Genomic DNA, 24,800 nt, shown 5'->3' with positions numbered 1-24,800 from the left:
ATTCATGTTAGCTCTTCCTTATAACCCTATTATCCTCAAGGAGCTCAAAAACTGATTGTTTAATAATTTGTTCCAGTATCTTTCCAGGTATCGACTGATCTATAGTTCCCCAAGTCCCTTGCATTCTCCTTTCTAAAGATAGATACTATGTTTGCCCAGTCCTCTGGGACCTCACCTATCCTCCATGAATTCTCAAAGGTAATCATTTATGGATTCGAGATCATTTCAGCTGCCTCCTTAAGTACCATAGGGTGCATTTCATTAGGCCATGCTGATTTGAATATATCTAATTTATCTAAATATCCTTTAACCTGTTCTTTCTCTATTTTGGCTTGCTTTCCTTTCCCCTTGATGTTAATAATAATTGTGTTAAATATCTGGTTACAATTTACCTTTTTAGTGAAGACAAACAAAATAGGCATTAAACACCCCAGCCTTCTTGATGTCTTAGAACTAGAAAAATAAGTCGGATTAACATGGTTAAAAAATTGCATCTTATTTCCATTTTGAATGTTTCTAACTTTATCTTCCAGCCACTTGCTATTCTTATGCCTTTGCCTGAAAGATTGAGCCCCTAATATCAGAATTTAGCTTTGTGGCATAAGATAGGACGGGAGAGAGAATGATCACAGATGTTAGTCATGTTGTTTAATGATGTACTGGAAGGTGTTCAGATAATATGGTGATGAGGGCAATATAAGAACCTACAAAAATAGACTATTATGTTAGGTTTACCTAGTTCACTCCATTTAGCTGTATTATAGACAGAAATATTAAGTAAATTGTAGTACAAAAGAAATTTTTAAAAGTACTATTTTATAACAAAACAGTGTTCTTTTAAGTGAATTCTTCTGTGTTCTAATAGTTCAACATCACTGAAAAAAATTGCAAGAAAATATAAATTTAGTCGTGAAAACAAAGTGTGTGGTTGACAGCTATTTTTTTGGTTTTTGCTAACACATCATAAACTCATCTTAATATTTCCGAGCGATTAACCTACAGGAGTAAATACAACTGCCAAAGCAAAATTGTCTAGAATTCCATATACACAAAATTAACCCATCAATGGATGATGTATTAGAATTAATGAACAGTATGTGCTTTCCAAACTCTGCAGAAAATTAACCAATTTTTTATGGCAAAGCTAAATCTGAAGAATTTAAACTTTTTCCAATAAATCCACTTATTTAAATATCTACAATCTGCATAAAAAGATGATGTATTCGTACAGAATACTGTTTTTTTAAAAAATGTTTCTATTTCATAGGAGGTTTGGGGATTAACACAGAATAAATGAAAGACGATATTTTTCTACAGGAGGCATCTCAACATACAAGCGCGTCATTCATAGCCCAACATTCCCCCACTCCCAAAAACAGTTGTCATTAAGTCCAATTTAAGGATACACTCTTTGAGCCAAATAAAAGATTTCAGCAGATTGTGGCCTAACCATGATTTGGAGTCTTTATTTTTTGTGTAGAGCACAAGTTTACCCTGAGGGGGGAAAAAACAGCAAGATGTTTCTCATTAGAAAAGCCACATGGTTACTGCCACAGCTGCAGCTCTGGTTTCATTCCAGAATTTGAACTCCCAAGAGACACAGTAAAGAACAGCTATAGCCAGTATGGCCCAAATGTTATCACCTCCTAAATATAAAATGTAAAATCTACACAGGAAGAAAGAAGAAGTTTGATTTTTCCACTAGAAGAAAATCTTCACTTCAGCAAAATAAGCAATGTTATACAGTTAAATCACTGTTAAATAAAACAAGTTTCTTTAAAAAAAATTGAACTTTTCAAGATTTTGAAAGTTCCTGATTTTTCCATTCATTCCAATTGTGGGATGCATTTCCTGTGTCAGGCTATCTACTTCCAAACAGGAGACCCAGGCTGATTCTGTACTATATCAGCAAAATGTCAGCTACCACTAAGAGACAGTTACAACTGTTTAATTCTTTTTTACTACAGAACCCATACATAAACAATCCACATCTATAGATACCTCATGTGTATATACACGTGCTCCCCCCCGCAAACAGTGGTTATATCCATGTTATAAGTTATAGAACAAAATGATACACTGTATTTATCACAAACTTTTAACCACCTCATCTGTATTCTGCCCACTAATCCATCTCTCCTCAGACAATTAACAAGCCAAACCTCCGAACACATCAAACAGTGGGGCAGCCTCCACTGGTGGGGGTCTCTGGCACTCAGACAGAAACATAAAGGTAATTTACAGAAAGAAAATAATTGAATAATTGGGTTCAGGAGATTTTGGTTTGAAAGGGTTATGTTCTGAGATGAAGACCATGGTCAACAATGCCACTCCTCTGACACAGTGGAATTTTCTATCATAATGATAAAGCTTGTCTACACTGGAGACAGAGTTTTCTCGGGGACTGTCTGAGACTGTGGAACAAACTCCTACAGGATCTAAGGACCATCACAGACTTTGCCAAGCACAGGACTCACTTATTCTAACGTGCCTTCTCTAAGCTAAAAACATAAGCCTCTGTGGCACCTCTCTTCCAAAAAACAACAAACAAACAAACAAAAATACCCCCAAGAAAAGTACTTATGTATACTGAGGGGAAATGTACTAGCCAAAAGTAGGTCCAGGAGATATTGAAAATAGCTCATATTGAGCATACTTTAAAATCTGTCTTCAGTAAGAAAAAAATTGTAGGAATGATCCAGCAATCAGCTTCTGTATATTTTGGTTTGATTGTCTTTCCACTTTTCCATTTCTATTACAGGTTTTCCTGGTTGCCACAAATCTCTCTCTAATGTATTTTGTCTTGTTCTGCTAGGCCTGCCACTTCTATTCTTTATATGGCTGAGTCAGTCATTCTAAAGTCAGTGCCTCCTGAAACCATCAGAAGAGTCCCCCCCTTGCAAATGGTTGCTGTCAGTCTCTTATAGCACTACAAAGGCAGTATTAAATCTGTCATGACTAAGCACATAGGCAGAACTGGTAATTAACAGACAGCAGACCAGACTGTTTGTACAGCACCTAGCACAATGGGGGTCGTAATTTATGACTAGGGCTCCTAGTTGCTACAATAATAAGAATCTGGATCTTAGTTTCACCGGACTTCAATCAATGTATATGAAAGTAACCAAGTTCGGAATCTGGCCCAATCTTTTTGATCAGAAAAGAGAACCTTCAAGGAAAGTAGATCAACTGGTCTTAGACTGGTTCTAGTGATGCTCTCTTGATCAAATGTAACTGTGAAGTTAATTCAGAGATAAATCTGCTGTACATTACTGCTGCAGGTATTAATTTATTTTGAACTCAAAAACAGCAGCAAAGAGATTTTGTATGTGTTGTATAGCAATTAAAATATTGAAACAATTTTTTAAAAGCCTGGAGAGGAAGAAACAGTGGAAAGGGAGAATGGAAGGGAAAGGATTTCCTTGCCATATTTATCACAAAGTTTCCCCTTAACTGCACACTTTAATGATGCCACTGGATTTTCTTTCATTTAATTGCTGCTCTATCAGTCTTTATTGTAATTTACCAGGGCATGAGTTTGCAGGAAAAATCCTTGTTTTCCTTCTAAACAGGTCCTTTTCCTGTAAATCGTGGTGATGGCATAACTGTTAACAACTTCAGAAAGTGATACAAAATAGCTCCATTTATCTGGCATATTAAAATTACAGTTGTCAGTTTTTAATGCCTCTGATATCTTTTAATCCTCTACATGTTGTAGAACAAGCTAAGCTTTGCTTCCAGGATCCCACCAGGATGCTCTGATACAAAGATGTACAGTCAATGAAACCTAGAGAGAAAAAAAAGTCTTTCATGTACTTAATGCATCAAAATAACTCCAACTGTATTGTGTCAGAAATTAATTGTTCTCCTTCATAGATGCCCAGAGCAAGGAGAAAACATCACCATTACATGTTATACTGTGTAAATGAATATGTATAATCCATACTGTGTACTCCAATCATTTAATTTTTTTACTGACGTAATTGTAAAATATGTTCCTCTTGCAATCTTAAATGGGAATGGAACAGATGGTAAAAGCTTAATTAAGTGTAATTTGTCCATTATTCCTTGGACAAGCAGTCTATGTTGCCAATGATTTCTCACTGTAACAATATCTCATTACAAAGCACTTGTGATTTGGTGGGATAGACTGAAAGGTAGTAGACCTTAAGGAAAAGTTTACAATTCTAGGGAATTCACTGTGGAAAAGTTCAACATAGCAGGACTCCCCTATATTAGATTTCTGAGAAATCAAGAACAATCAAGAGAGATTTACGCTAAGATTTTCTGCCTTTTTTCACTTTCCAGAGTTGCTAGATGAAAGAATATTCACATAAACAATATACCAGTATGTTACACACAGTAACAAATATGGAAGTGTAACTCAGCATGAGTATCTTTGGACAGTAATCTCTGAGCTTTTCAGAAAGTTTCAATGACTCTTAACTGTTTTCATTGTGGCATGATTGCTTTAAAAAAAACAAAAAAAGCACTATAAAGATTTTATAAATTACTTGTTAGAAGTATGTTTAAGAGGTGAATAACAATATTTTGGTTTTCATTATTGTATCATTCTATATTATTAGACATTACAGTAAATTTGAATTTATCTTTATCAGTAAAGATGTGGATGTTTTCTAATAATATAACAATGAAGATGCACATTCTTTTTGTGTAAATATAGCTGTAAGTCCAAAGGATCTATACTTGGACTAATCTTAAGATATTTTTAATGATCCTGGAAAGAGGGATGAACGAGGAGGCGGCAAAATGTGCAGATGACAGAATTGAGATTAAAGACTGTGAGGGACTGCAAAAGGAATTGGCAAAACTAGTTGCACAACGGCAGATGAAATTCACTGCTGACAAAAGCAAACTAATACACATTGAAAGGAATCATTTGACTTACGCATATACCTTACTGAGTTCTAAATTAATTATTTCAGCTCAGAGAAAAGACTCATGTTATGTGGCAGCTCAATAAACTTCTGTTCAATGCAGAGTGATGGGTTAAAAAAAACCAAACAATAAGGAAGCATAAAGAATGGTATAGAACAGAGATTGGCAAACTTTAGCATGCTTACCCTGGCGGGTCAGTCTGGTTTGTTTACCTGCTGCAGCCAAAGGTTTGGTCAATCGCAGCTTCCACTGGCCACGGTTCACCACTCCAGGCCAACGGATGCAGCAGGAAGCAGTGGTCAGCACATCCCTCGGCCCACACCACTTCCTACAGCCCCTATTGGCCTGGAACAGGGCTGCCCAGAGAGGGGGGCAACTGGGGCAATTTGCCCCAGGCCCCAAGTCCCACAGGGATCCCCACAAGAATTTTTCAGGGCCCCTGGAGCAGGGTCCTTCACTCACTCCGGGGGCCCCGGAAAACTCTCGCTGGGCCTGGGCCCCTGGAGCTTCTTCCACTCAGGGTCTTTGGCGGTGGGGAATCCTTCCGCCCCGGGAACTGCCGCCGAAGTGCCCCGAAGACCTGTGGCGGGGGGTCTTCGGCGGTAATTTGGCAGCGGGGGCCCCCTGCCGTGGGTCTTCGGGGCACTTCAGTGGCGGGTCCCGGCGCAGGACCCCTCCACCGCCGAATTACCGCCGAAGCGGGGGCCCCCTGCCTCCAAGGACCCCAGACTCCCTGAATCCTCTGGGTGGCCCTGGCCTGGGATGGCAAACTGCAGCCAGGGGGAGCCGCGATCAGCCGAACCTGCGGACACTGCAGGTAAACAAACTGGCCCAGCCAGTCAGGGTGCTTATCCTGGTGGGCCGCATGCCAAAGGTTGCCTATCCCTGGTATAGAAAATAAGAACATTCTAATGGTAAAATATAAATTGATGATATCCCCTCACCTAGAATATTGTGTTCCGATCTGGTCACCAAATCTCAGAAAAGGAATGGCAGCAATAGGTAGGCAGTGAAAATGAATAGAACAGTGGTTCTCAAACTTTTGTACTGGTGCCCCTTTCACATAACAAGCTTTTGAGTGCAAGCCCCCCCATCCATCAATTAAACACTTTTTATGCATTTTACACCATTATAAAGGTTGTAGGCAAAGCAAGGTTTGGGGTGGAGGTTGACAGCTCGCAACCCCCCATGTAATAACCTAGTGACCCCCTGAGGGTTCCTGACCCCCAGTTTGAGAACTCCTGGATAACAAGCATGAAGACTACTGGTCTTCATACTGATGATGAGAGATTAAAAGCATGAAAAGTATTTAATTTAGAGAGTAGATATGATAAAACCTTGTCAATTAATGGTGTAGAGAAGGTAAATCTGGTGCTCTTACTTACTGTCTTATAACACTACAATAAGGAGGCATCCAATGAAACAAAGGTAGAAAGTTAACTGATAAGAGATTTATATACATTAACCTGAGGAATTCACTGCCACAAGATATCATTGAGGTTAAGAATATAGCAGGATTCAGAACAGGATTAGACGGTTATAACGATAATGAGACTATCCCCCGTTACATTGGGTAGGATGATTTATGTAAGGGCTATAAATCCGCACAACATAAATCAGCCACTAATTACAGAGGTTAGAGAAACACTCCCCTAATGCACAGGTTATTCCACAATTTTCTGTTATAGAGATCCTTGCACCTTTCTCTGAAGTAACTGGTACTCTCCTCCCAGCACACCCTGCTTTGTCACCATTGATCATCCCACCAACCTCCTTGTCATTCCAGCCTAGAATCTGGGCACCATCTCTGGCCCCTTTGTGTCTCTTGACCCACACACCCAATGCAAGCTTTATTGCCCCCTCTCTACTTATTGGCTCATATTACTTGTATAATGTAGACCAGAGGTTCTCAACCTTTTTCTTTCTGAGGCCCTCTCCAGTATGCTATAAAAACTCCACGGCCCACCTGTGTCAAAACAACTGTTTTTCTGCATATAAAAGCCAGGGCTGGCATTAGGGGCAACAAGTAGGGCAACTGCCTAAAGCCCCATGATACAGCCCCCTTCCGCTCCCCCACGAAGCTACATATCTTAGGCTTTACCTTCAGCCCTGAGTGGTGGGGCTCAGATCCCCAGGCTTCAATCCTATGCAGTGGGGCTTTGGCTTTCTGACCTGGGCCCCAGAGAGTCTATTGCTGGCCCTGCTTGGCGGATCCCCTGAAGCCTGCTTGTGGCCCCCACAGGGGGCTCCGTACCCTGGTTGAGAATCACTGATGTAGACCACAGAAAAAGTACATGTATGATGGAATTTATTTCAGAAGCCCCTACTGACAAGCTCCAGAGGAAGCCTTGTCTTGTCTGAATATTTTCAAAGAGGCCTCCTCTTCTTCTAAGATACAACACTTCTAAGAAAGGGCTAAGAAATTTCCAAAACTTTTAAGGCATTTTCCAATGAAGATAAAATATTCTAGAACTGGGCTATGGGTGGTTATGTGAAGTCTAATTTGCTAGCAATATAACAGTGCTTAATTAGGCAGCATAATTAAGTTAATTTACTTTTCAACATGTGGAAATTAAAAAGTAATGTTTGATTTAGAAACTCAGACATACACACCACTAACTTCCAGAGGGAAAAAATATCAAATGAAAATTTCATCTAGAGATCTACACGTATGTTCTAAAAAATTGACACTAAATACTCTTCTTTTTAGATTCCATTGGAACTAAAAGGCTGATTACTTGGTCTGTGGAAAATTGGACTAGCATTAGAAAATATATTGTAGGGAACAATCCTGCATTGGCAGAGGATTGACAAGATATCTTCTTTGTTTACTATGATGCTTGCAACCTATATAACTTTTCAGCCCTGTGCCAAAGTTCAACTAATTGTGTTCAGATAGTCCCTATTTGTGAAAATACAGGAAAAGCACAACTGTGCAAAAGAGGAGAAGGTGATTTTAAATTAACTTTCCTATTTCTGACATAAGGCAGAGGTCTGTGTTTACTGTTATTTTGCCCGTTTTACTCCTTCCTAAATGCAAAAGTTGGCTGAGCAAGATCATTTTGGCTTATGGATATTTTTTCAGCATGCACTCACTGATGACAATGGAAAGATTTTGAACTGTGAAACGTTTTCCAGTATTTAGTAGAATGAATCATGGAATCCAATATATTAGAGATGGAAAACACCTCTTAGTTTCTCTGTTCCCTCCTTTTTGGCTGCAGGATTGCTCCTTGCGATGTACCATCAGATCCTCGGGTACCTTGTGGCTGCTTCACACTGCACCCCCCACAACATCTGGCAACAGTGCCATGATAGAAGAGGGCCAAGGATCTCTCATTCCCTCTCCTAAAGGCTTTTTGTTCAATAAAAATCCTCTGAAGACCAATCACAGTTTTGCTTGAGTGATGGGAGAGAAATAACGTCAGGTAAAGCAATAAAAAAAAGTCACAATACTTTCTTTCTTGCAGATCTTTACTGAACTGAAGCCAATATTAGCCGTTTGTCTGCCCAACACTCAAACACTTTACAGTTCAAGAGTAAAAAAATTAAAATTAAAATATAAAATCCCTTTTGGGAAGGTTTGAGGGAAAGCTCTCAAATATTGTTCTTTTGATGCTGTTCTGCAGATGTGTTCCATTCCAAACTTTGTCTACAAACATTTGTTTATTAAAATTGATGTTGTTATCTAACTGGCTTGTACTTAAAGCCACTGCAAAATAAATATTTTAAAAAATCCCACTTAGGAAAGATGCTATGAATCATTTTCATTTTTGCAAGTTCCAAAGTGTGTCACAATTTCTTTTAACAGTGCAAGAATCTTTGAATTACTTCCAGGTTTTCATATTAAGATCCATGGAATCATCTGGAGTTCATCACAAATGGGTCTGTTTCTAGTATTAATGGTAACTTTTGAAAACATGCTTTATACACGGCATGTGAGTGCTTGATTGGAGCATTCTGCTTCTCAGTTCAATCTCATTATCTAAACTGAACCAAATTCTAAGGGGTCCACAGCTTCCTCTCTAAGTCTGGTATGTCCATGCAAAGCGGACCATCAACCAATATACAGTTACAGTTTTTCTACATATCAAGTGGCAGTAATATTTCATTTCCTGAGACACCGTGCTCCGCAAGAAAAAAAAAGCTACTGTTGTCAGTGAAAAAGTTAACAATGGAATGTTTGCCTCCTAGCGCAGGTTAGATTATTTTGTTCTATTAATCATGCAATAAAAATGTATACAAAATATTTTTAGCCCAACCATTGCCTTCTATGTAAAAATCCACAGTGTGGGCAAAAGTTAGCATAGCATCCACGGCACCAAGGCCACTGAAGTTCCTCTAATCATTTCATCCAGATTGGGTCGTTTAGTTTGTGCACGACGGGGGAAAGAATGTCACTGACGCCAAACGCCGAAAATTAAAAGGTTTGTACACTAATGCGAGGAGCTTAGGTAACAAGATGGAGGAACTGGAGTTACTCGTGCAGGAAGTGAAGCCGGATATTATAGGGATTACCGAAACCTGGTGGAATAGTACTCATGACTGGAGCACGGGTATTGAAGGCTATGTGCTGTTCAGAAAAGACAGGAAGAAAGGCAAAGGTGGGGGAGTAGCCTTGTACATCAATGATGAAATTAAATGTAGCGAAATAAGATGCGATGGAATGGATAAGACGGAGTCCGTCTGGGCAAAAATCACGCTGGGTAAAAAAGCAACTAGAGCTTCCCCTGAGATAGTGCTTGGGGTGTGCTACAGACCGCCGGGATCGGATTGGGATATGGATAGAGACCTCTTTAATGTCTTTAATGAAGTAAACACAAAGGGGAAATGTGTGATTATGGGGGACTTCAACTTCCCGGATATAGACTGGAGGACAAGTACTTGCACAAATAATAGGGGTCAGATTTTTCTGGATGTGATAGCGGATGGATTTCTTCATCAAGTAGTTGAAGCACCTACGAGAGGGGATGCCATTTTAGACTTGGTGTTGGTGAGCAGTGAGGACCTCGTAGAAGAAATGGTGGTAGGGGACAACCTTGGTTCGAGTGATCATGAGCTGATTCAGTTCAAACTAGATGGAAGGATAAACAAATGTAGATCTGCGATTAGGGTTTTCGACTTCTCGAGGGCTAATTTTAAAGAGTTAAGAAAATTAGTTAGGGAAGTGGATTGGACGGAGGAATTAGTGGATTTAAATGTGGAGGAGGCCTGGAATTACTTTAAGTCACAGATGCGGAGACTGTCGGAAGCCTGCATCCCGAGAAAGGGGAAAAGAACCATGGGCAGGAGTTGCAGGCCAAACTGGATGAGCAAGCAACTCAGAGAGGGGATTAGACAAAAGCAGAAAGCTTACAGGGAGTGGAAGGAAGGCAGGATCAGTAAAGAAAGCTACCTTGCTGAGGTCAGAACATGTAGGGATAAAGTGAGGAAGGCTAAAAGCCGCATTGAACTGGAACTTGCAAAGGGAATCAAAACCAATAGTAAAAGGTTCTACAGCCACATAAATAAGAAGAAAACAAAGAAAGAAGAAGTGGGGCCGCTATACACTGAGGATGGAATGGAGGTTAAGGATAACCTAGGCATGGCCCAACATCTAAACAAGTACTTTGCCTCGGTTTTTAATAAGACTAGTGAGGAACCTTGCGATGATGGAGGGATGATAAACGGGAATGTGGATATGGAAGTGGATATTACTGCAACTGAGGTAGAGGCCGTACTTGAACAGCTCGATGGGTCGAAGTCGGAGGGCCCGGACAATCTCCACCCGAGGATATTAAAGGAACTGGCGCGTGAAATTGCGAGCCCGTTAGCGAGAATTTTTAAGCAATCGATAATCTCAGGTGTTGTGCCGTATGACTGGAGGATTGCTAATGTAGTTCCTATTTTTAAGAAAGGGAAAAAGAGTGATCCGGGTAATTATAGGCCTGTTAGCTTGACGTCTGTAGTATGTAAGGTCTTGGAAAAAATTTTAAGGGAGAAAGTAGTTAAGGACATAGAGGTCAATGGTAATTGGGACGAATTGCAACACGGATTTACTAAAGGTAGATCGTGCCAAACCAATCTGATCTCCTTCTTTGAGAAGGTGACGGATTACTTAGATAAAGGAAATGCGGTAGATATAATTTACCTAGATTTCAGTAAGGCGTTCAACACGGTTCCGCACGGGGAGCTGTTAGTTAAATTGGAAAAGCTGGGAGTGAATATGAAAGTTGTAAGGTGGATAAGGAATTGGTTAAAGGGGAGACTCCAGAGGGTCGTATTGAAAGGTGAACTGTCGGACTGGAAGGAGGTCACCAGTGGAGTCCCTCAAGGATCGGTTTTGGGACCGATCTTATTTAACCTTTTTATTACTGACCTTGGCACAAAGAGCGGGAATGTGCTAATAAAGTTCGCGGATGACACTAAGATGGGGGGTATTGCTAACACGGAGAAGGACAGGGATACTATTCAAGAAGATCTGAACCACCTTGTAAACTGGAGTAATAGAAATAGGATGAAATACAATAGTGAAAAGTGCAAGGTCATGCATTTAGGAATTAATAATAAGAATTTTGGATTTACGTTGGGGGCGCATCAGTTGGAAGCGACGGAGGAAGAGAAGGACCTTGGGGTACTGGTTGATAGCAGGATGACTATGAGTCACCAATGTGATACGGCTGTTAAAAAAGCAAATGCGATTTTGGGATGCATCAGGCGGGGTATTTCCTGCAAGGATAAGGAGGTGTTAGTACCGTTGTATACGGCGTTGGTGAGACCCCATCTGGAATACTGTGTGCAGTTCTGGTGTCCCATGTTCAAGAAGGATGAATTCAAACTGGAACAGGTTCAGAGACGGGCTACGAGGATGATCCGAGGAATGGAAAAACTGCCTTATGAAAGGAGACTCAAAGAGCTTGGCTTGTTTAGCCTGGCCAAAAGAAGGCTGCGGGGGGATATGCTCGCCCTATATAAATATATCAAGGGGGTTAACGTTAGGGAGGGAGAGGAATTATTTCAGTTTAGTACTAATGTAGCCACGAGGACGAATGGGTATAAACTGGATATTAGGAAGTTTAGACTTGAAATTAGACGAAGGTTTCTGACCATTAGGGGAGTGAAGTTCTGGAATAGCCTTCCGAGGGAAGTAGTAGGGGCAAAAGACTTTCCTGGCTTTAAGACAAAGCTTGATAAGTATATGGAGGGGATGTTATGATAGGATCGTTAATTTGGGCAATTGATCTTGAATTACCACCAGACAGGTCTGCTCAATGGTCTGCGGGGTGATGTTGCATGCGATGGGTACTGAGTTGCTGCGGAGAACTCCTTCTTGGGTGCTGGCTGGTGACTCTTGCGCACATGCTCAGGGTTTAGCTGATCGCCATATTTGGGGTCGGGAAGGAATTTTCCTCCAGGGCGGATTGGCAGGTGCCCTGGAGATTTTTCGCCTTCCCCTGCAGCGTGGGGCACGGGTCGCTTGCTGGTGGTGTCTCTGCAGCTTGAGGTCTTCAAACCATTTTTGAGGATTTCAATAACTCGGTCCTGGGATAGGGGTTGTACAAAATTGGATGGGTGGGGTTCTGTGGCCTGCCTTGTGCAGGAGGTCAGACTAGATGATCAGATTGGTCCCTTCTGACCTATGAGTCTATGAGTTGGGAAAGTGGCTCTCCTAGTGTGTGGATGTCTCAGGATTCAGTGGGAAATTCTGCACATTTCAGGGTATCAGAAGAGGTCTGGTACATTAGAAGGCTAGCCCCATGCCTCTGCACAACTTATTTCCCTAACAGCCGGCTGCCTCTGAAGTTATGCTCCCACTGGTTTCCCCACTCATGTCTAGCCCAAACTCTGCTTCAGGGGACAGTTTGAGAGTGTGATGGGTTGGATCACAGAAACCCCCCAGGAGCTGCCAATCGATGTGCCAAGACTACCTCTGCTCCTGTCTTCCCTGCCAGCTCAGGACTCCAGCACCCTGTCTCGCTGAGCCAGACACTCCCATCTGCTCCAACAAAGACCGAGGGTCTGAATTACTTGCCTCAATACTGCAGGTTTACCTGAAAACAGCTCACAAAAGTGTGCTTGTCTTTAGCACTCAGATGCCCAACTCCCAATGGGGTCTAAACCCAAATAAATCTGTTTTACCCTGTATAAAGCTTATGCAGGGTAAACTCATAAATTGTTCGCCCTCTATAACACTGATAGAGAGATACGCACAGTTGTTTGCTCCCCCAGGTATTAATACATACTCTGAGGTAATGAATAAGTAAAAAGTGATTTTATTAAATACAAAAAGTAGGATTTAAGTGGTTCCAAGTAGTAACAGACAGAACAAAGTAAGTCACCAAGCAAAATGAAATAAAATGCACAAATCTATATCTAATCAAACTGAATACGGATAATCTCACCCTCAGAGATGCTTCACTATGTTTTTTTCTCAGACTGGACACCTTCCAGCCCTGGGCACAATTCTTTCCCCGGTACAGCCCTTGTTCCAGCTCAGGTGGTGGCCTGGGGATTCTTCATGATGGCTCCTCTCCACCTTTGGTCTCTTCCACCCCTTTATATATCTTTTGCATAAGGCAGGAATCCTTTTGTCCCTCTCTGAGTTGCCACTCTCTCCTTCTCAATGCGAAGACATCAGGTTAAAGATGGATTCCAGTTCAGGTGACATGATCATATGTCACTGCAAGACTTCATTACCCACTTGCCAGCACACAAGTATACAGGAAGACTTACAGGTAAAACATAGCCATTTGCAGACAATGGTCCTAGTTAATGGGAGTCTTCAAGATTACAAACCACCATTAATGGCCCACACTTTACATAATTACAACAGGCCCTCAGAGTTATATTTCATATTTCTAGTTTCACATACAAGAGTAGTACATTTATACAAATAGGATGACCACATTCAGTAGATTATAAGCTTTGTGATGATACTGTACAAGACCTTTTGCATGAAGCATATTCCAGTTACATTATATTCATTATTAAATTTTTATAAAAACATATAGACTGCACAATGTCACAGAGAGCATAAGACAAGAGTCCACAGAAGTTGAAGCTGACAGTATCAATATGATCTTACACAGGTTTGATGACAACAATCTCACAATCTCTGTGTTTGGAAGAGGAAGAAGTCACGAAGTTTCCTTAAGGGAGCTTTTCCTCTTCTGTTGCCTATCTAAAGCAAGGGGTTCCTATCACTATTGAAAAGGTGTTCTTAACTCTTCCTCCTCCAATCAGCACTATGGGAGAATATGCCCAGAAGGTCTCTTCTCCATGTGTAGGTGACCTCTTTAAGAACTTGTCTTGGCTGGCTGTGAGTGTGACCCCTGCGAGAAGTTTCCATGGCTTGGACACTGAAGGAAGCATTCAGGGATGTTGGCTGCCTCTCTTACTGTCATTTCCAAGGTTTGGGTGGAACAAAGTCTGTGACTTCACCCCAGGGAAGCAGAAAGGAGGAGCACACAAGTGGCCATATAAGGCTTTACATGGCCACTGGCAAGTTGGAACTTCCCTTCCAGAATAGGAAGCTGCGGCTGCAGACCAAAAGGTCACAGAACCCCATGGGGTAGCACCTGCAAAAGCATCCGTGGGCTCACAAGAGCATAATGGAACAAAACGCTACTTACTTAACAAGCAGCAATGTCTGAACACATCCTCAACTAGGCACCCAGTGAAAAACTGCTCTCCAGGTTTTTAAGAACCACCAATTGTTTGCTTCAACCCACCTCAGTCTTTCACTACTCCCCTTTCTACTTACCTACTAGTGGCCTCTTCTGTCTTCACACAATCTGAGCTCTATTTGCATGAAAGCCTTCTCAATTATAGCCCAATTGCAGTAAAAGCATTTTGATTTTCAGACTAGATTCATATGGGGATTTAGGGCACCATCCACAAAACCAAGGAGCAGGCAGTGTTGGTGGCCTCCTTTCCCTGCTCTCTTCTCTCCCAGGTGAATGTCCTATCCACCAAATTATTGGCTATTTTAAGGTAGGTCTCTCTACGTTGAATCAATTCCGCTTTTTAGAACATACTTGAACAGTCATTGGGCCTGAGAGAGAATGACTCTACAACCTGGTAGTTAGGGCACTCACCTGAGAGGAAGTACACCTGGTTCCAGCCCCTGCTCCAGATTCAAACCTGGATCTCCAACATCCCTGGTGAATGGCCAACCACAGAGCATATTGGGCATAAGGGCATCTTCTCCATTTTCTGAGTGCCACTTAAATTCCCATGTGAATTTAGTCTGAAAAAAATATCAAAAGGTTTTGTTTTGATAATGTCCAAATGATGTGTTCAAAACAAAAGAATAAATTTCTGAAAGGTCAAAATTAATCATTTCAACATTCCTGATTTTTTTCCAGCTGAAACAATACAACAACATCAACATGAATTCACAAAATGTTTTCTTCTTCTTCTTCTTCTTCAACGCTGAGCCAAACAGTCAGCCATAATGATAGTTTGCCATTTGGTCTGTTCCTGTGCGGCTGCAAGGACTTGATAGGCCACATCTTGTGACATTCTGGCGACGTGTCCAAAAAGCATAAGACAAAATGTTTTGGTCAACCAAAATATGCAATTTTCAGTGGCTAAAAAAAAAGTTGGCCAAAATATTTTGCCCAGCTTTATTCATAATCCTCCTGCAAATATAATTATCTCCATTTTACAAAATCCCAAGTGACATAACCTGACAAAAGAACAAACCATAGATCTCCTAACTCCAGCTCAGTGAGCTAGCTGCTAGTCCATATTCTTTGTGGGCTATTCTCTGACAAAGGTATCTACTAGTATGGACATTACTCACAGATTTTATTTTATGAAGTGGAACCAGAAAGTTCAGCAACATGCATATAATACTTTGAAGCAGGTAAAATTTCTTTTAAAATCTCAGAAAACTTCTATAATGCTAACATACAAGAGGATTTGGAGGACTTATTCAGCTTACACCTACACCTCAGTCTAAACCATCTTCAAGTGTTTATTGCAGGCACCCTCTAATTTCCCCCTGGCTGGGTTCCATAAGTTATCAACCAAAACTTTGTAAAAAGTCAATCCTCTGCTCCTTTGCCTTATTAATTCAAGATTTCAGGTAATAGCCCCCTCCTTCTCCCATTTCATCATAGCTGTCACAAAAGAGATGCTCACAAGCCTCCTTTTTAATTTTCTGCTGAAAACCTCACCATACCTGGTCTCTTTTCTTCCTTACAGAAATTTCTTATGTTAGGAGAGTGAGGAAGCTGGGACCTCTGTCAATGAAAGAAGTATCTTCAGTTTGTCTTGCAGATGATGATATTTAATTAGGATCCTGACTTTGTATACAACCAGAAAACAAAGAGTTCCACTTAAACAATTTCTTTCTCTCCCTTATATTTGTTTCAAGATCAAATATTTTTAGAAAAACAGACAGTTTTCTCATCTATCTACACTGGACCAATGAGTGGAGAACATCAGATACTTATACCTCCAAGGGTCTATTCATACTTCCAAGGGTCTCAAAATGTTTGAGAGCCTCCAGTATTAATGCAGTCAATGGATCATATCGAACATATGGCAAACATGTCTGACTAATCTAATTGCCTTTTATGAAGAGATAACTGGCTTTGTGGATGAGAGGAAAGCAGTGGACGTGTTATTCCTTGACTTTAGCAAAGCTTTTGATACGGTCTCCCACAGTATTCTTCCCAGCAAGTTAAAGAAGCATGGGCTGGATGAATGGGCTATAAGGTGAATAGAAAGCTGGCTAGATCATCGGGTTCAACAGGTAGTGATCAATGGCTCCATGTCTAGTCGGCAGCTGGTATCAAGTGGAGTGTCCCAAGGGTTGGTCCTGTGGCCAGTTTTGTTCAATATCTTCATTAATGATCTGGAGGAAGGCGTGGATTGCACACTCAGCATTCACAGATGACACTAAACTGGGAGGGGTGGTAGATAAACTGGATGGTAGGGATCTGATACAGAGGGACCTAGACAAATTGGAGGATTGGGTCAAAAGAAATCTGATGAGGTTCAACAAGGACAAGTGCAGAGTCCTGAAGAATTCCATGCACTGCTACAGACTAGTAGCTAGGTAGCATTTCTGCAGAAAAGGACCTAGGGGTTACAGTGGATGATAAGCTGGATTTGAGTCAACAGTGTGCCCTTGTTGCCAAAAAGGCTAATGGAATTTTGGGCTGTATAAGTAGGAGCATTGGTCTCAAGTTGCAGTGGGGGAGGTTTAGATTGGATATTAGGAAACACTATTTCACTAGGAGGGTGGTGAAGCACTGAAACGGATTACTTAGGGAGGTGATGGAATCTCCTTCCTCTGAGGTTTTTAAGGTCAGGCTTGACGAAGCCCTGGCTGGGATGATTTAATTGGGGTTGGTCCTGCTTTGAGCAGGAGTTGGACTAGATGACCTCCTGAGGTCCCTTCCAACCCTGATATTTTATGATTACATGACCTTTCCAAGCATCCATAAGTTCCCTCATAGGATCGTCGAAATGTATTCTGCAAGAGGCTCCTGAGAACCTTATGTCTTTGCATGTTGGATTTGCAACACGCCCACTGGAGATTTCCAAACTAAGCAAGGAAACAAAAATTAGAGAACGTAAATGAATACATTCCATTTTCATTTCTCCCAGCTGAGCTTATGTTGCCATATATTTAATATTTGTTCCCTTCGTAAGAATTGGCTCTTACTACTGGATACATCCCCTGAGTATTGTCCAGGTCAGTGGATGACTGGCAACAAGAAAAAAATATGGTTTCTTTACCTATAACTTTTAATTTCATAATGAAAAGCATGCAGTGGTCTGAAAAGCCCCTCTCTATATAAAAAGCTTTTATAAAATTAAGTTTGTCTGTGTTGTACCTTAAAGCTATTAATCTAATAATCTTCAGTGGTCCTTTTGTTTCTACCTAGTTTCAATAATCTTCCTTTTTTTTTTTTTGGACCTAGTTTTTGTAGTTTCAATTTTGGAATTCAGCAAAGCCTTTCTGAGCTCGGGGTGGGGGAGGATTTTTTTAAAAGCCTAAATTGCCTCCACTGTGATGGAATGAGTAGGTCTAAGTGCCAAGAGATGTCCAGACCACTGGATGTCCACCACTAAGAAAAATATAAATAGGCAATTCCCCCTCCCCCACATCTTTACCCATCTTCCATGTAGAGAAAGAGACAGAATTACATAAAAACTGGTAAAACTGGTAAAAACTGCAGATTCAACAAAGGAAGACCAAGGAGTTTATCTTGTTTAATTCACCTTTGACATCAAAGAACTGGTATTTGAGAATATACATTAAAGAGCACAATTTACAAATCATATCAGTATAGCTCAACTCCTACAGCAAAGGACCCTGCGAGTTCAAAGAGGGCTTGAAAAGTTTGTTTCCTTCTTATTTAACTATCACCTTGTAATATAAACTAAACTGCTTTGTGACTCAAGATTATAGCAAGAGCCACTGGTTAAGAACGCAAGATTTGCACAACACTCAGAATTCAGACAACATATTTTTCAAAGATGTAACCATATTTCTTTAACTTAAATGTCTGGTCATAAACCAACTTGGCATCACTAGCGTACCATAGACTATGTTACCTTTTTATCTCTAATTCATATTTTAAATATACTAGATAAATCTATGCACCAAACCCCTGTTGCACCTTTGTTCTGACCCAATAAAAGACCTGAATCAACTGATTAAAGCCGGAAACAGATATTCTGACCTCAACATAATTAAAACACCCTGCAAGTTACACAGTGCAAGACCTGTTGGCTCTTGCCAGCGCTTATTAAACACATTCTGTTCTTTCCATAAAACTATAACTTAATTCTCTGTCTATGGTTTCAATTTGTTCTACAATCAGTATCAATTGCCAGCATTCTTTTTCATTTTGCATGAGGAAAATATAGTTGAATTTCACATCAAGCAAAATTGTCGGGTATTTTATTCTTTTAAATCCTTTACTCCATACTTTCCAGTGGAGCTGCAGTTTTTCCTTTCATGGTGCCAAGTTAGTGCCACTCCAAATACAGGCTTCTTTTTTATTACAGTTCTAATGTACAATAGTCTCTCCTCGGCACATCAGTAATCTCCACAGCCCCATACACAAACCGTGCCCCAAGGGAGAAGAGTGCAGAAATATCATCCTACATTATCTTGCTCTCTGCCTCATGAAGTGCAGGACTCATGAAGATCAGGAGGTCAGCATCTCTCTGGGGCCACCAGAACCAGCCATTGTGACTCCCCTAATCTAAATCTCTTGATCCTGCACGCTGCTGAGCTCTCTAGCCCTGAGCTAGCAAAACCCTTAAGTAATCATATTGGAGTCAATGGGACTACTCAAGTGCTGAAAATTAAGCATGTGCTTAACTACTTTGCTGGATTATGGACAGAGTACTCAGGATGTACACAAAGTATGACAGGATTGAGACCTGGATGATTTGCTTCTCTCTTCTATAGCAGGATGGCTGACAAGTTGCCACCAGTTCTGCACATTACAACAACGTTGGCATCAGAGGAAGAGTTTTCTCCATAAAGTACCAAATCAAGGTGAAAATATGGTCAGAGGAAATCTATTTTTAAAAGTTACAGATTAAAGAAAACAACACTGGGTGATCTTTTACTATGTCTAACTAGTGATAGGCCCATACTACAAAGTTCAGGCCTAATTCAAGCTCTATCAAAATTCAAGGCATTTAGAGCTGAGATTTGGGTTTTGCCCATTTTAGAGATTACTGCCAGTTCCAAAGTTATGGTCCAAATATGAAATTTCCAAAAGAATGGTGTTTGGTTAGGTTAGACACAGTGATGTGTGTCTAACTATCATTTTATTAAAAAGCTACAAATACAGATTCTGAGTAAACACCCTATCTTTATATTCTTTTTCCTTATTCAACAATCTGATTGCTCATTGTCACTGAGCTGACTGTGAATGTGTCACCCTGTAATTTGGGATATATTTTCAAGGCAAGATGCTAGAGGTACAAATATAAAGCCCATAAATCACCAGTTGGAAAATATATCCTTTGGCTCACATATAATTAAGGATTTGAAGGAATGAGCATAAGATATGGAAAAAGGAACTCCCGAGTTCTAATTCTGACTGATATTAACTTGCTGGAAGGCCCTTCATTACTCTGTCTCAGTTCCCCCATCTGAGCATGGGACAAGGTCTTCTGTAAACAAAAACTTAATTAACTGACACATATGGCAAGAAAAATCTTGACATACAAGTGAAAAATAACTAGAGGCCTGATCCCAGCAACACATAGGTCCTGATTTTCCACTTCTTGCCACCATATGTTATCACATCTGTGCAAAGTTTGTGTACTCATAATGGTCTTATTTTACACTCATTCTGCACAGATGTAAGTGACTACACCAGGTGCAAGGCAGTGGAGAATCAGGTAATATAGTTCTAGGTTTATACTTCAAGTTTGATACAGAGCATTTGAAAGTTCCCCCCATCACACGTGAGAAACTACTTTAATGACTGAATATGTGTGATGCTTATTAGTTCAGTACACTATATGCATTTTTGCTGACTAAAGGCTTGATCCTGTCCTCACTGAAGTCATTGGCAAAGCTCTCCTTGATTTTAACGGTGCAAAAATCAGGAGCAGTTTTTTTAGTTGTTTGTAGATGTTAAGAAATTTTTAATTTTATATACAGAGAGGGGAAAAAAACCACTTGTACACATACACAGACACCCCCACAACACAGGGGAATTTGGTTTTCTAATTTTCCAGTTCTTTTTCACTACTATGCTGAGCTGTCATACCTAATATCATCATTTGGCAGGATCCTGGCGGGAAAGCTAAGTCATATTTTCCAACACATTTCCTGGATCCTGATTTTAGAAAAACTATTGATATACTGTGAAAAGATGAAGCTCCTCTTTCTACAACTGGATTTGCCATTAACAGCTAATGTCTACAGCAAACCAATGAATGACCTTTCTTGTTTGTTTTTAAGGAAGTAAACTGATCTTTACATAGCTCAGAGTAAGATATTCAAAACAGAATGGGACAGAAAAGTTAAAATATTCCATCTGGGGATGTTTCCTGAAACATCCTGGGGCTGACTCTTTTGCCTGGCACCTTGTGTCATCACTGACACATGTGCAAAGTGGGTTAAAATGCTACTATTCTTACTGGTACTTCATTGGCACTGCATCTCACTGTGATTTCCCAGCAGTCTGACTGGAGTCCAGCACCTATGGTTAATCTTTCTCCCCAGGCTCAAACAGCCTATAATCAGTTACCAACCAGCCTTCACAAAGCAAAGTCCATTTATTCTTCAGGCGAAGCATCACAAAGAAAACATATAAAACAACAAATAGACCTACCCATATCCTAAAAGCTTACTAGAGGTCACCCCTATCTCCAAAACAGGACTCTAGTAGGGGGTCAAACTTTCAAACCTCTCAACCGGGTTTGCTTTTTTTGTTTAGAAGTTCATGTCAGGGGTGATGGGGTTGCTCTACTCACCACTGGATGGCACTGCCACCTGGAGGTGCTAGGGATTAGCTAGGTCTGGTCAACACCCCTTCCAACAGTTACACCCTGGAAGTTTCTCCTCTGCAGCCCCTCTCACTCCTGGAATCGCAGTGTCCTCTTCATGACTCAGCCCTCCGGCTAGGTCACTATTGTGGTTTCTCCTTTTAGGGGGAGTGTATCAAGGTTCCCACTCTTCAGCAGTCTTCCATTTCACTGCCTCACATTGGCACTCTCTCAGTGGCTGACAGGGGAACGTAGGTCCACCCTCTACTCAGGTTCTGGCTCATGGACCCTCTATACAGCAGCCCAGGTCATAGAATCATAGAAGATTAGGGTTGGTGGAGACCTCCAGGAGGTCATCTAGTCCAACCCCCTGCTCAAAGCAGGACCAACCCCAATTAAATCATCTCAGCCAGGGCTTTGTCAAGCCAGGCCTTAAAAACTTCTCAGGATGGAGATTCCACCACCACCGTAGGTAACACATTCTAGTGCTTCACCACCCTCCAAGTGAAATAGTTTTTCCTAAAATCCAACCTAGACCTCCCCCACTGCGACTTGAGACTATTACTTCTTGTTCTGTCATCTGCCACCACTGAAAACAGCCTAACTCCATCCTCTTTGGAAACCCCCTTCAGGTGGTTGAAGGCTGCTACCAAATCCCCCCTTACTCTTCTCTTTTGAAGCCTGAATAAACCCAGTTCCCTCAGCCTCTCCTAATAAGTCATGTGCCCCACCCCCCTAATCAGTTTAGTTGATCTCCACTAGACTCTCTCCAATTTATCCACATCCTTATTGTAGTGTGGGCCCAAAACTGGACGCAGTACTCCAGATGTGGCCTCATCAGTGCCAAATAGAGGGGAATAATCACTTCCCTCGATCTGCTTGCAGTCTCCTACAGCTAATGCAGCCCAATATGCTATTAGCCTTCTTGGCAACAAGGGCACACTGTTGACTCATATCCAACTTCTCGTCCACTATAATCACCAGGTCCTTTTCTGCAGAACTGCCACTTAGCCAGTCGTTCCCCAGCCTGTAGCAATGCATGGGATTCCTCCGTCCTAAGTGCAGGTCTCTGCACTTGTCCTTGTTGAACCTCATCAGATTTCTTTTGATCCAATCCTCCAATTTGTCTAGGTCATTCTGGACCCTAACCCTACACTCCAGCAAATCTACCTCTCCCCCCAGCTTAGTGTCATCCGCGAACTTGCTGAGGGTGCAATCCATCCCATCATCCAGATCATTAATGAAGACGTTGAATAAAACTGCCCCCAAGACAGACCCGAGGCACTCCACTTGATACTGGCTGCCAACTAGACATCGAGCCACTGATCACTACACGCTGTGCCTGAAAATCTAGCCAGCTTTCTATCCACCTTATAGTCCATTCATCCAATTCATTATTCTTCCCAGCAAGTTGAAGAAGTCTGTGGGAGACCATATTAAAAGCTTTGCTAAAATCATAAGAACATAAGAACGGCCATACCGGGTCAGACCAAAGGTCCATCTAGCCCAGTATCTGTCTACCGACAGTGGCCAATGCCAGGTGCCCCAGAGGGAGTGAAGCTAACAGGCAATGATCAAGTGATCTCTCTCCTGCCATCCATCTCCATCCTCTGATGAACAGAGGCTAGGGACACCATTCTTTACCCTTCCTGACTAATAGCCATTTATGTACTTAGCCACCATGAATTTATCCAGTTCCCTTTTAAATATTGTTATAGTCCCAGCCTTCACAACCTCCTCAGGTAAGGAGTTCCACAAGTTGACTGTGCGCTGTGTGAAGAAGAACTTCCTTTTATTTGTTTTAAACCTGCTACCTATTAATTTCATTTGGTGACCCCTAGTGCTTATATTATGGGAATAAGTAAATAACTTTTCCTTATCCACTTTCTCTACATCACTCATGATTTTATATACCTCTATCATATCCCCCTTAGTCTCCTCTTTTCCAAGCTGAAGAGGCCTAGCCTCTTTAATCTTTCCTCATATGGGACCCTCTCCAAACCCCTAATCATTTTAGTTGCCCTTTTCTAAACCTTTTCTAGTGCTAGAATATCTTTTTTGAGGTGAGGAGACCACATCTGTACACAGTATTTGAGATGCGGGCATACCATGGATTTATATAAGGGCTATAATATATTCTCAGTCTTATTCTCTATCCCCTTTTTAATGATTCCTAACATCTTGTTTGCTTTTTCGACCGCCTCAAGGAATAACACGTCCACAACTTTCCCCATATCCACAGAGACAGTAATCTCATCATAAGAGGCAATTAGGATAGCCAGGCATGACTCATCCTTGGTGAATCCATGTTGACTGTTCCTGACCACCTTCCTCTCCTCTAAGTGCTTCAAAATGGATTCCTTGAAGAGCGGCTCCATGATTTTTCCAGGGACTGAGATGAGGCTGACCAGTGTGTAGTTTCCCAGTTTCTTCTTCTTCCCTTTTTAAAAGATGGGCACTATATTTGCCTTTTTCCAGCCATCCGGGACCTCCCGCATTCACCAAAAGTTTTCAAAGATAATGGCCAATGGCTCTGCAATCACACCAGCCAACTCCCACAGCACCCTTGGATGCATTAGATCTGGCCACATGGACTTGGGCATATCCAACTTTTCTAAATAGTTCTTAGCCTGTTCTTTCACTACTGAGGGCGGCTCACCTCCTCTCCATACTGTGCTGCCCAGTGCAGCAGTTTGGGAGCTGACCTTGTCTGTGAAGACCAAGGCAAAAAAAGTATTGAGTACTTCAACTTTTTCAACATCATCTGTCACTAGGTTGCCTCCTCCATTCAGTAAGGGTCTCACACTTTCCCTGACCACCTTCTTGTTGCTAACATACCTGTAGAAACCCTTCTTGTTACCATTCACATCCCTTGCTAGCTGCAACTCTAATTGTGCTTTGGCCTTCCTGATTACACCCCAGCATGCTCAGGTAATATTTTTATACTCCTCCCTAGTCATCTGTCCAAGTTTCCACTTCTTGTAAGCTTCCTTTTCGTGTATAAGCTCACTGAAGATTTCTCTGTTAAGCCAAGCTGATCACCTGCCATATTTGCTATTCTTTCTGCTCATCGGGATGGTTTGCCCCTGCATCCTCAATAAGGCTTCTTTAAAATACAGCCAGGTCTCCTGGACTCCTTTCCCCCTCATATTAGCCTCCCAGGGGATCCTGCCCATCAGTTCCCTGAGGGAGCCAAAGTCTGCTTTCCTGATGTCCAGGCTCTGTATTCTGCTGCTCTCCTTTCTTCCTTTTGTCAAAATCCTTAATTCGACCATCTCATAGCCACTGCTGCTCAGGTTGCCACCCACTTCTGCTTCCCCTACCAATTGTTCCCTGGCCCCTAGTTTGTTCCTCCAGCACTTGCACCAGGAAGTTGTCCCCAACAGTTTCCAAAAACTTCCTGGATCGTCTGTGCACTGCTGTATTGCTCTCCATTC

General features: G+C 41.4%; 1 protein-coding gene across 10 annotated transcripts in view; it reads right to left on the bottom strand.

Moving 5' to 3' along the window:
- Nucleotides 1-24,800, bottom strand: part of LOC127048273 (spondin-2-like) — a 103,465-nt gene that overhangs the window by 43,285 nt on the left and 35,380 nt on the right. For 3 of the 10 annotated variants that reach the window (XR_007773582.1, XM_050947923.1, XM_050947932.1), the window contains exon 2: nucleotides 14,642-15,127. The exons of 4 other annotated variants lie outside the window; for them this stretch is intronic. The gene's annotated coding sequence lies outside the window, so the exon portion shown is untranslated. Of the gene's footprint in view, nucleotides 1-14,641; nucleotides 15,128-16,066; nucleotides 16,086-24,800 lie in introns of those variants that run through there. 3 more of the 10 variants (XM_050947925.1, XM_050947934.1, XM_050947935.1) reach the window with 2 other exon arrangements.

This window comes from Gopherus flavomarginatus, chromosome 3 (genome assembly GCF_025201925.1).
Source record: "Gopherus flavomarginatus isolate rGopFla2 chromosome 3, rGopFla2.mat.asm, whole genome shotgun sequence".
Taxonomy (NCBI): Eukaryota; Metazoa; Chordata; order Testudines; family Testudinidae; genus Gopherus; species Gopherus flavomarginatus.
The sequence above is the reverse complement of the archived record's forward strand: the minus strand, read 5'-3'. Positions and strand labels throughout refer to the sequence as shown.